The 10,874-nt window shown below is 38.6% G+C and overlaps 1 pseudogene; it reads left to right on the top strand.

Moving 5' to 3' along the window:
- LOC114895874 overlaps positions 1-10,315 on the top strand; it is a 32,140-nt pseudogene extending 21,825 nt beyond the window's left edge.
- Positions 10,316-10,874: the final 559 nt, after the last annotated feature.

Consider the following 10,874-nt stretch of genomic DNA (forward strand, 5'->3'; position numbering starts at 1 on the left):
AGATCTGTAGACTAAGGATTTTTTTTCTCCTACTCTCCTTAGTGTAACTGAAATTATAATTAGTATACATTAGCAATATTATACACGTCAAAAATTTAGAAGGGTCTGAGACATACTCTACCTGTGTTGCAAGTTAGCTTGCCACAGTTTTGTGGTTGCTGGCAGAAGACAGGAGACTGCAGGAATAAAGGACTTTATTAGTCACAGCAATAGCAGTTGTCAGCATTTATGCTGGTGCCCCATAGGACAATGTGAAATGAGCCAAGTGCCTGCACACACACAATGGTTTGTATTCCAGGAGTGGGATTCCAACCTTAGGGAAACTGAATCTTTTATAATGGGCAGTAAACCTGCCTGATCTTTGCCTCCAAGAGAAACACTATCTTTGTCATACTGAGCAATAAACAGGCAAGACCTATGGAGACGTGTCTTCTAACGATATCCACCTCTCCATCCAACACTGTCTTGGCATCCGGAAAATTTTTCCTCTGAGCATAGCCCTCTGTCAGCCACATTGATTAATCTGGCTGATAGAGATTAGGGCTAAATATGTTCCATTTGGCTCACACTACATTTTTAAGGCTGATATCAATAGGGCTCTGAGCTGCAGTATGCGGAAATTTGCAGTATTAACATCAACTGTCCCAGACCCAACCAGCTGAGCAGATCTCACAAACCATCTGGATCTACCTCAGAAATCTAGGTGTTTTTCTCCTTAAATTTCCACATTGACCTTTCAACTTGGCCTATGGCCTTAGTCTGGTACAGCAGGAGTTTTAGAGATTACACAAGACTCTACCTTGGCACTCAAGGAGAAAATTTAAGGGCATCATCTGTCACAAGCCTGATCACTGAGTTACTACTAACCTGAATACATTCTAGGACTGAGGCAGTGTCTTTGATCACCTCAACTAATATCAAAGACAAATTTTCTAGTTGGACAACTCACATTGTAGGGAAAACTGACTGCAAGGTGGGTGCAAGTACAGATCAGTCCCCTTTCTGGAAAGCTTCCCCAAGTAATCATTTTGGGAAGATGGCGCAGTCATCTAAGGGCTATGTTATTCTCTAGGAGTATTTCCTTAAAAACTTGGAGGTCTCTTGTGACCACTCCTAAGGTTATAATCACCATCTGGGGGAGAGAAATAAGCTAATGCTTGGTTTCCACACAAGACATTAGTCCTAAGGGTACACGTGGTATCCCTAAAAAGAAAGTGCTATTGGGGCCACTGAAGGGGCGGGGGGAGTCTACATCATCCAGTAGCACACGTTGACTCCGCTCCAATGTGGCCTCATAACCAGCTAGTAGATCTTATGTTTCTCAGTTTAGTTTGAACGATTGAATCTAGTTATTGTTTTTGAAGGTAATGTCTGAGGACAGTCAGTCTGCTCTGTCCTACTTTTCTGCATCATCAGCTGGGTGGCTTTTATCCACTCTGTAGCATCACTGAACTACCGTACTTGGCACAGGGGTGAAGCAGATACTAAAGGTGTTGACAGGAATTGTACTGTGAAGTGTAGGGACCAGGGCCGTCATCTGCCCCTTTGATAGGCTTCTGGTAATTTTAAGAGGAATGGCAATCCAGTGGTGGCCAGAGATGCCTGGTGGGGGAGAACAGGTCCTGAAATCAGTTAAATTTAAGTGCTCATTAGTTTGAGAGAGATACATGAGGGCTTTTATCTTGAGGAAGACTCCAGGGATGGTCTGAAAGAAAAAAAAGTATTAATGTTCCTTTCTCATCCATGTCTCCCGGAGTGTAAGATGTTCCCTCTCCAGTTCCAGGGTGATGCTCTTCCTCCACTGCCATAAAATATCTGTGTCCCATTACAGTAGCTATAACTTCACCTTTTTCAATTATCCACTGCTCACACTCAGAAGGGATAGGTGCAGAAGTGCAAAAGTGACAAAGGCAATTTAATAGAACTTACAGAGCTCCCTTATTTCCCTCACTTTGGCCAGTGTGGGCTACTGTAGAGGATCTTGGCAAGCAATGTTCTCAACCAAGTGGTCGTGATCTTTATGATTTAACTATGTCACTGTTGCAAGAGGCATCTCTGGATGTATGGTGCTTCCCTTTGCCAGAGATTCCAATCAGCAATATCATCATTCACAGAGGTCATTTGTGTAGAGATCATGCAAAGCTCACTTGATAGCTTCCAACCCACAGTTTTGGTCTGGGTCCCATTCAAAGGATGCATATTTGTGAACTAGCCAATATCATGTTCCAAGTAGAATGCCCACTCGAGACATGTACAGTCTTCAATACTCAAAGAGTTCTATAAATTGTTGGATCTCTCTTTGAGGAGGGGCCAAGAGACAGTTTTTCCTTGATTGCCAGAGGGGTTGAGAGCTTTGATATACACTTACATAGTCTCAAGATACTCCTTGGCTAGCACGTCTCTAAATTTTGTTGGGGTTTATCAGCCACTTCTGCTGGGAGAAATGTAATAACACTGAAGTCAAGACCGTTTACACTGAGGCTTCAAAGTTGCAAACCTGCAGGCTGTCATCTATTTAGTGAAGACTTCAGACTTCATAAAGTAGAGACATTAATGTTACCTAGGCCACCCCCCTGAAGGCAAATGTCAGGGGAGCGTAGGTACCCCCAGGGGAGTACTGCAAATGCATACTGGAGGCCTTGCTGCATGAAGCTACACTGGTCTTGATCCTCAGGTGCCAGTGGGATAGAAAATAAAGTTTTGCCAATGTTTAACACAGCATACCAAGTGACATCAGTAGGTGTAACGGAAATCATCTGTGGGGCTATAGTAGCAACAACAAGACTCAGTTGCCAATAATCCACTATAAGCCTCCATCTCCCATTATTATTTTTCACTGGCCACACAGGGCTGTTGTGGTGGTATTGCAACCTATCCTTGCTATCTTTAAGGCCTTGAGACTGTGATTTCCACTTGTCGTCCTTGGATTATACATCACTTCTGATGGACCACCTTGGAGGAGACAGGCAGAGGATCTGGTTTACATGTCCCACTAACAATTTTCTATATGTGACACTTCCTAATTGGGAGAATCCACTCTGGATTCAGTAAACACATATAAATTAATAAAATTGTACATTCAGGAGCAGAAATCACAACGGTACATTGAACTGACCCAAAGGGCCCCATCCACAAAACATATTAACTCCCCTTCCCTAATGTGTACCCAGCCCAAACCTCATTACCTAAATCTGGGTATCCCTTGAACTACAGAATCAGGAGGGATTGTGACTTGGGACCTTTCTCCAACAGAATTATACACATTTGAATTTTTTCCTTCCTCCAAATTCCCCTGAAAATCTAGATGGAAGCATATGGCCTTTGGTTTTTCATGGAGTCAAGGGACACCTAGAACTCATCCAAAATCATCTTTCCCTTTAAAGTGGCTGAAGACAGGTTAATGAAGAGGGCGGAATGAGAGAGCCTGGAGGAATCAGAAAGCAAGTCATGTTTACTTTCCATTGTGAGCAGAGTGGTGTCTACATACAGCTCAACTAAATGAACCTCCAATGTTTTCAGTCCACCCAAAGCCGTATATGAGCACCAAGGTTACACATACTGACACCAGCTATTTTAGCTTTGGGGAACCTTTGATCCAACTGCCATAGTCACATTGCTTTCTGGTCGAGGCTGTGGATTTATTCCCTTTGGATTGTTTGGATGTGACATATGCAGTGGAGACTTTTTTTATTCCACCTTAACCTAGGACATCTGAAGTTCCATTATCAAAATAACAACTTAAGTTCTTTCCCAGTTTCAATGTAAGGCCTAGGGGAGTTTTCCAAGGTGACATTGCTTACTGAACAAATTTACTAGGCTTCTTTGGGTCCATTTCTTACTCATTAGTGGGTCACTTTCATCAGCATTGTAAAGCTCACCCAGGGCAGTAAGAGCACGAATCCTTATCAATGCTGCTTTCCCAAAGGAGTTTTCTTTCTCATGGAAATCTACCTGAAAGGGCCAAAGCTCCCTCATAGTAGCTAGGACCCCCTGCACAAAGCCCTGAGACCATCTATTGTCATCTCTGAAAACATCTAGTGTTGGCATGCAAGACTGCAGAAGGCACTAAGTCACAAGACCACCCTTCTATCGCCATTCTTCCTTAATAGGTATTATATGCCCAAGCCAGGCATTATTTCCCGTGTCTATCTACCCAGCCAACTAACCAAAATTCTAATGGCTTGCCTGCTTTCTACTCTCAGTGGTCATGAAGTTCCCTCTACTCTTCCTCAGCACATCTCTTTTTTTTTATTTTTTTTGCGGTACGCGGGCCTCTCACTGTTGTGGCCTCTTCCGTTGCGGAGCACAGGCTCCGGACGTGCAGGCTCAGAGGCCATGGCTCACGGGCCCAGCCGCTCCACAGCATGTGGAATCTTCCCAGACCGGGGCACGAACCTGTGTCCCCTGCATCGGCAGGCGGACTCTCAACAACTACACCACCAGGAAAGCCCATCAGCACATCTCTTTTTAATGAATAGTGGTAGAACTTTCTGCCACCGAACTCCAGGACAAGTCCTAGTACCAGTTAATGCAAAGAAATAGGCCTGAGGATGATCAGTGGATGAGAGCCTTCAGTTTCCCCTCTTACAAAAGAATTAGCAATACCTAGGGCATCATTTGAAATTGTCTTTACATCTACTTCCTAGTGCTTGGCCTGAAATCATCTCCACAATTCCTCTTAAGTAAAATAAAATAAAATGGAGGACTTTTTATACCCACTGGATCTTCTCACATAAACTTCCCTCTTCTAACTTCCCTCTTCTCCTGTTAATCAGCCATGAGACCCTTATCTTTATTCTTGCAGAAAACCATGTCTCCACCAGCATCCCATCTCTCAGGACAATGGAGGGGTTTGAGATTTTACCTGACTAGCAAGTTATTCTGCCTCTCTTTCATAAATACTCAGAGAAGGCAAAAAATAAATAAATAAAAAATAAACCCCTGGGATAGGAGACAAAGGACTTTATTATTTCCAATGACAGTAATAGCCAGACTGTCAGTGTTTACACTGGTTCCCCAAGCTCCAATTCCCATAGGGTGGCACGAAGAGGTTCAGCTGACATCTGAACATGTAGTGGGTACGAGACACAAAACATGAGTTAGAGAAACCAAGTCCTCTGTAATAGGTAGAAAACATGCCTACGTTTTAACCAAAGATAAACATGTTTCCATTATACTGGGCAGTGATATAAACCAACAAGAACAACAAAAACAAAGAAACAAAACAAAAAATAAAACTGCCTTTTGCTCCAGAGGCAGAAACTACCTCTATCTCCTGAGGTTGTTTGCTATACTAACATCCTTGAAATAATAGTCCAGAACAAAGGCCTGAGCCTCTGCTCATAAGGCATGCAGAAATGTGAGAAACTTGTGGATAACTGTCTCCCAAAAACATTCCCCTGTAAAAATGTATTGAAGTGCATTTTCTGTCTATGTTTTTGTTTCTGTCTCTGTCTCTTTCTCTTACACACACACACACACTCCCCCCCCCAAAACGTTGAAGAAGTGTTTTTGAGGTATCTTATAGCTTTAAAATAATTCCAAGAAGTTTTACAATAAAAATATCAGGATATTCATATAATATGAACGTTAGAATTTCTTTAATAGTTGATAAAATAAAAAAACCTGTTTTTCCAGTAATTATTAATGGGAAATGGAATGAATTCTAACTATATTAATAACATAGATAAGAAGAATGACTGCAGGGACTGACATGGGGAAATATCCAAAGTCACAGATTAGGAGCATTATGTGTAGCTAAGCAGGTATCAAGCTGGGAAAATTGGCTGGAATGAGAAAGTTTGGCAAATATTTGAAAAAAGAAAACAATTTGAGTTAAATTTATAAACGAAAAGAAATCCAGTCAGTTAAGTGATGGAGGATGAGTGAGGATGAAGCAGTACCGCTTCACTGAGCAAGATAATAGTCTGCTCAGAGTATTCTGGACCCTGGAATTTTAGAGACTAAAGATTTAAGGTGGCTATAAAAGAATGAATTGTAGTGGTTGACACAGGAAGGATGAATAAGGATATCAATTGATGCCTACTCAATGTAAGGAAAATCTGGCAATATTTCAGAGATGATGAGAGTCCAAACTATATATGGAAGAAGAAAAAATTCTTCTCGGAATGTTTCAGTACAGAAGCCATTTAACTCACGTGGAAGTGAAGGTCTTTGGGACAGCCATCTATTTCACAGGACATAAAGATCTTCTCTAGTGGGAGTTAACAGGTTTGGCCCTCCCAGCTCCTGTCTGAAGATATATGCAGCACAAGTTTAGGAAATGCCTATTATTATATTGTTTTATTGTATCATAAATATTCATAGTATCATACCACAGAGGAAAATTGTGCCAAAGGAGAGAGAGAATTCCAGCATCAATGAGCTTATGGAGCAATGTAATATGCAGAAAGAACAGAAGGAGAAATGTAATATACTGACTTTTAATTTTTATTTGAGACTGATGCTCATGGCTATCTAAAGCTAGCCTCATTAGCAGAGGAGCAAAATAAATATACCAGTACAGGAGGGAAGCACACTACAAATTCCAAATTCTAGATTTGACAGACTTATTTATTGCATACCTATGATGAAAATGTAACTATTACCATTTATAATTATGCTTTGCAGTCAGGTTTTGTTTTTTCCTTTGTAAAAATGCACATATGTAATGTGCAAGAGACATTGGATAGGGACAGTTTAATTATCCTCTCAAAAACAAATATCTTTGTACAGTCAAAGGTACCACACAGGGTGTACACATAAGATGGGCATTTCCTTTTTGATATTCCCAGCTGGGCCTGCCTTGAAACTGAAAACTAAAAGGGGCAAATGCAGAAGTTAATACATCAAGACTTAGTCTTCCTAAAATATTTTGCATCTCAAGAATAAACCCATAATGAAATACATTTCATTTCGGCTTAGCTTTCTCAAAAGCCACCTACTCCAATTGCTTCAAATCATGCTGCCTATGCAATCTATCTTGCAACAAAGTCTAAATTAGTTTGTATCTGTATTACAGAAGCTAAACACAGCTGAAAGGTAGGTCTGTGAAAAGACATTTGTGTACATTGTCATATACACAACAAAGCAGATCTTCTGGTTTGAATTCCAACTTTGGGATCCAGTTCTATCAGTTCTATCAGTAGCTTTGTGTAGTTCTATCAGTAGCTTTGTGTAGACATGAGCATACAGTGGAACTGACTGTGAATTCTAAGAATGTGGGTCCAGTTTGATTATATTTGCAATGTCTCTATGCAAACCACTAGAGGAAGGGGCATTGTCAAATAAATAATAATAATATAATAGCTAACATTTATTCATTTTTTTCTACTTATCAGGCACGAGATAAACATTTATATGCAATTTCTTATTTAATTATCACCCCAGTCCTATGAGGCAGGTACAATTATCTATTATCTCTATTATATACATGAGGGAAAGCAGGCTTAGAAGGTTATGTAACTTTCCTGAACTCATAAACCTGTTAAAAGATAGTATCAGGACTAGGCCAAGGTCTCTATGACCTTGGAATCCAAAATCTATGAATGACCTTGAGAAACACTTAAGTACAATCTAGGATTCTGCAAAGAAATGAATCTAAAATTGACTAGAGAAAGAAAGATGAGTCATGCAATTCAAACTCAATTTGTTAGAACATATTATTAAAAATGTTTTGTTATACTCTCCCACACTGGGAAGTTATCTTTATCAAGAATCCTGAGTCACGGAGTGCAAATCCAACCTGGCAAAGTGCCCTGCAAATACATGCTGCTGTAGGTGATTCAGCATTAAACATCACCTTTTTCAGAATCTCACATTCAGTCCATTATTATAATTCCAATGGTACTGTCAATATCTCAATTTTATAGCTGAGTATCAATACCTTGAGTAACAATACCTTGTTATATAAAATTTTCTTAATTTAAAGAAATACCTTATAAAAGTTTTAAGTTAAATATAGAGTCTATGTTTAGGGCAAACCATTGAGTATAGAGCAGTCTTACTTAGGAATTCAATACATATTGATCAGAAATAATAGTTTTTTAATCTTGCAAAATGACTTACCTAATAAAATGTTTAAATGACGTTTATAATAAATACAGATTGAAGCTGGACAGTTACATGATTTAATCGTGCTCTAATATCTGAATTATTTTCCTTCGAAAGTAAAATGAACTCTGATTAAAATTTTAATGGAGTAAATTAATCATCACTTCATATGAAAGTTATAAGAAAGTATTAAAAATAACTGGAACTACAATAATTTGTTAATGGATACACAAGATAAAAGATGTAAATTTTAACATCAAAATTATAAAATGTGTGGTGCATGGGTGGGATAGTAAAAATGTAAAGCTTTATTATGCATTCAAAGTTAATTTATTAACAAGCTTAAAATAAACGGTTATAAATATGAGATGTTTTATGTAAGCCTCATGGTAATCACAAAGCAAAAACCTATGTAAATACACAAAAGATAAAGAGAAGGGAATCTAAGCATACCACTACAGAAAATCATATCAAAAGAAGAGAGCAAGGGAAGAAGAAAGAAACAAAGGAATTATAAAACAGTCACAGAACAACAAATAAAATGGAGAAATAAGTCTTTACCTTTCAACAATTACTCTAAATGTAAGTGGACTAAATTCTCCAATCAAAAGGCATAGAGTAGCTGAATGGGTTAAAAAACACAACATTCAAATATATGCTAACTACAAGAGACTTCAGCTTTAAGGACACATACAGACTGAAACTGAAGGGATGGAAGAAGGTATTCCATGAAATGAAGCCCCAAAGAGAGTAGGGGTAGCTATACTTATACCAGATAAAATAGTCTGCAATAAGAGACAAAGGAGGTTATTATATAATATTAAAGGAGGCAATCCAACAAAAGGATATAACATTTGTAAGTATTTATGTACCCATATTGGATCCCCTAAATATATAAGGCAAATATTAACAGATCTGAAGACAGAAATAGACAGCAGTACAATAATAGTAGAGGACTTTGATACCCTACTTTCAACAATTGATAGATCATCCAGATGAAAAAATCAATAAGGAAACATTGGACTTAAACTACACACTAGACCAGATGGACCTAACAGACATATACAAAACATTCCATCCAAAAACACAGAATAGGCATTCTTCTCAATTGCACATAGAACATTCTCCAGGATATATCATGTGTTGAATCTGAACGAGGCTGCAGCACCTGTGCAGACATGGCCAAGTGGGGCAGGGGACCTGCCCTGGATCATGGAGGAGTGGGAGGACAGACCAACATGAATGACTGGCAATGGACAGAGCAAGATGTCATCAGCTGGTCCAAGGGGAAGTTCCATGAGCTACTGGTGGTCACTGTTGTAGAGAATAGGCTGGCTGCTGCAAGATCAGTAAGCTGAAGCAAGTGGAAGGTGAGGTTTTCTGCAGCAACTAGAAAGGAAAGCTTATTTCATTTTATGATTGAATATCAAACTGGGTTATAAAGGTATAATTAAAGAATCTAGAGCAAAGCACAAGGGATTGATAGAAATATTCAACCTTTCTGAAGAAAATGAAGTAGATGACATTGAGGCAAATGTGAGTAAAAATAAAGATGGGGACATTATGAAAACTGAAGGTACTGTCAAGAGCAGGGAGGCTTTTTGAGACTGCCTGAAGGCACGTAGGAAGGAATTTAAGATGGGAATGATTTACTAACAAAGCTATGACAACTCAGGAATTGCCACTTGTTAAAAGGAGACTGAGTGAGAATACCTTGCAGGCCTCATCTCCCATGGCATTGGGCATCAGGATTCCCAATGTGGTGGCACTGCACATGATGGAACTATTTGATACATTTGTAGAGAAGCTGTATAGTGTCTTCAATGTGAAAGTTTGGTGCACAAATTTTACAAGGTTCCTGCTGTATTAGAAGATGAAAAGGGAAGGAAATCACAAATGTTTGATGGGAAAATCACCGTAGATATATGGAATTGTTAACAAATGAAAATATAATCATTGAGTGGAGATGTAGGAACTGGCCAGAAGTTGAACTGAATTTTGTGCCCCATCCAAAGTAAGTGAAATTACAATTGAAATGTAAAGGACTTCCTGTTTGTAAAGAAGAAAACATGAGATTCCGTTGGCAGAAGCAGCATTTTGAAGAAATGAAAGGTTTACTGCAGCTGACCACCCTAGATGGTTGAATTAGTTAGAAGATTTTATAAGGGCATTACTTTTTGTAATCAGAAAGTGTCAAGTTAACATCTTCCCTATTATTACTTTTAAAAACGAAGACAAAAACTCTTAATTCATATTGGATGAAATCCATGAACTTATATAGAATTTAAAGCATTGTTTGTATCTTTACTATGACTAGACTCTGCATTGAGTTAAAAGCAGCAAGCAACCTGAAATTAGGTATTAACATTACCTCCCATAGATGATCCTCTGGGGATAGATTGAGTTCCTGAGTACAGATAGTTGAAGTTTCCCAAGCTAAAGGTTGTCCTAGAAAACTTACTTTCAGCTGTGGTTTTAGCTCAGGAAGACAAAAATAATAAATGGCATGTTGATACCATTTCCCTTAAAAAACAAACAAAAAATTATCTTTCTTTTTCCTCTAAAATATATTTGCTTTTTTTCTTTGTGTTTTTATGTTTTGGTAGATAAATTCTACCTGACTTCTCATTGTTTACTTGAAAAGAGCAACAAACTTACTATCTGTTTAAATTATTCTCCTAAAAAGTCAGCAAAAAAAATTAAGCACAGTGTTTACTGTACTATTAGTACTTTAGAACTGAAGAAGTCATTTTTGTTTACATTTTGAAATTGAACCCAGAAAGGAAATAGCCCATTCATTATAGGGCTACAAAGTTCAAACT

Source organism: Monodon monoceros, unplaced genomic scaffold, assembly GCF_005190385.1.
Source record: "Monodon monoceros isolate NGI ecotype Baffin Bay Population unplaced genomic scaffold, NGI_Narwhal_1 Super_Scaffold_15, whole genome shotgun sequence".
NCBI lineage: Eukaryota > Metazoa > Chordata > Mammalia > Artiodactyla > Monodontidae > Monodon > Monodon monoceros.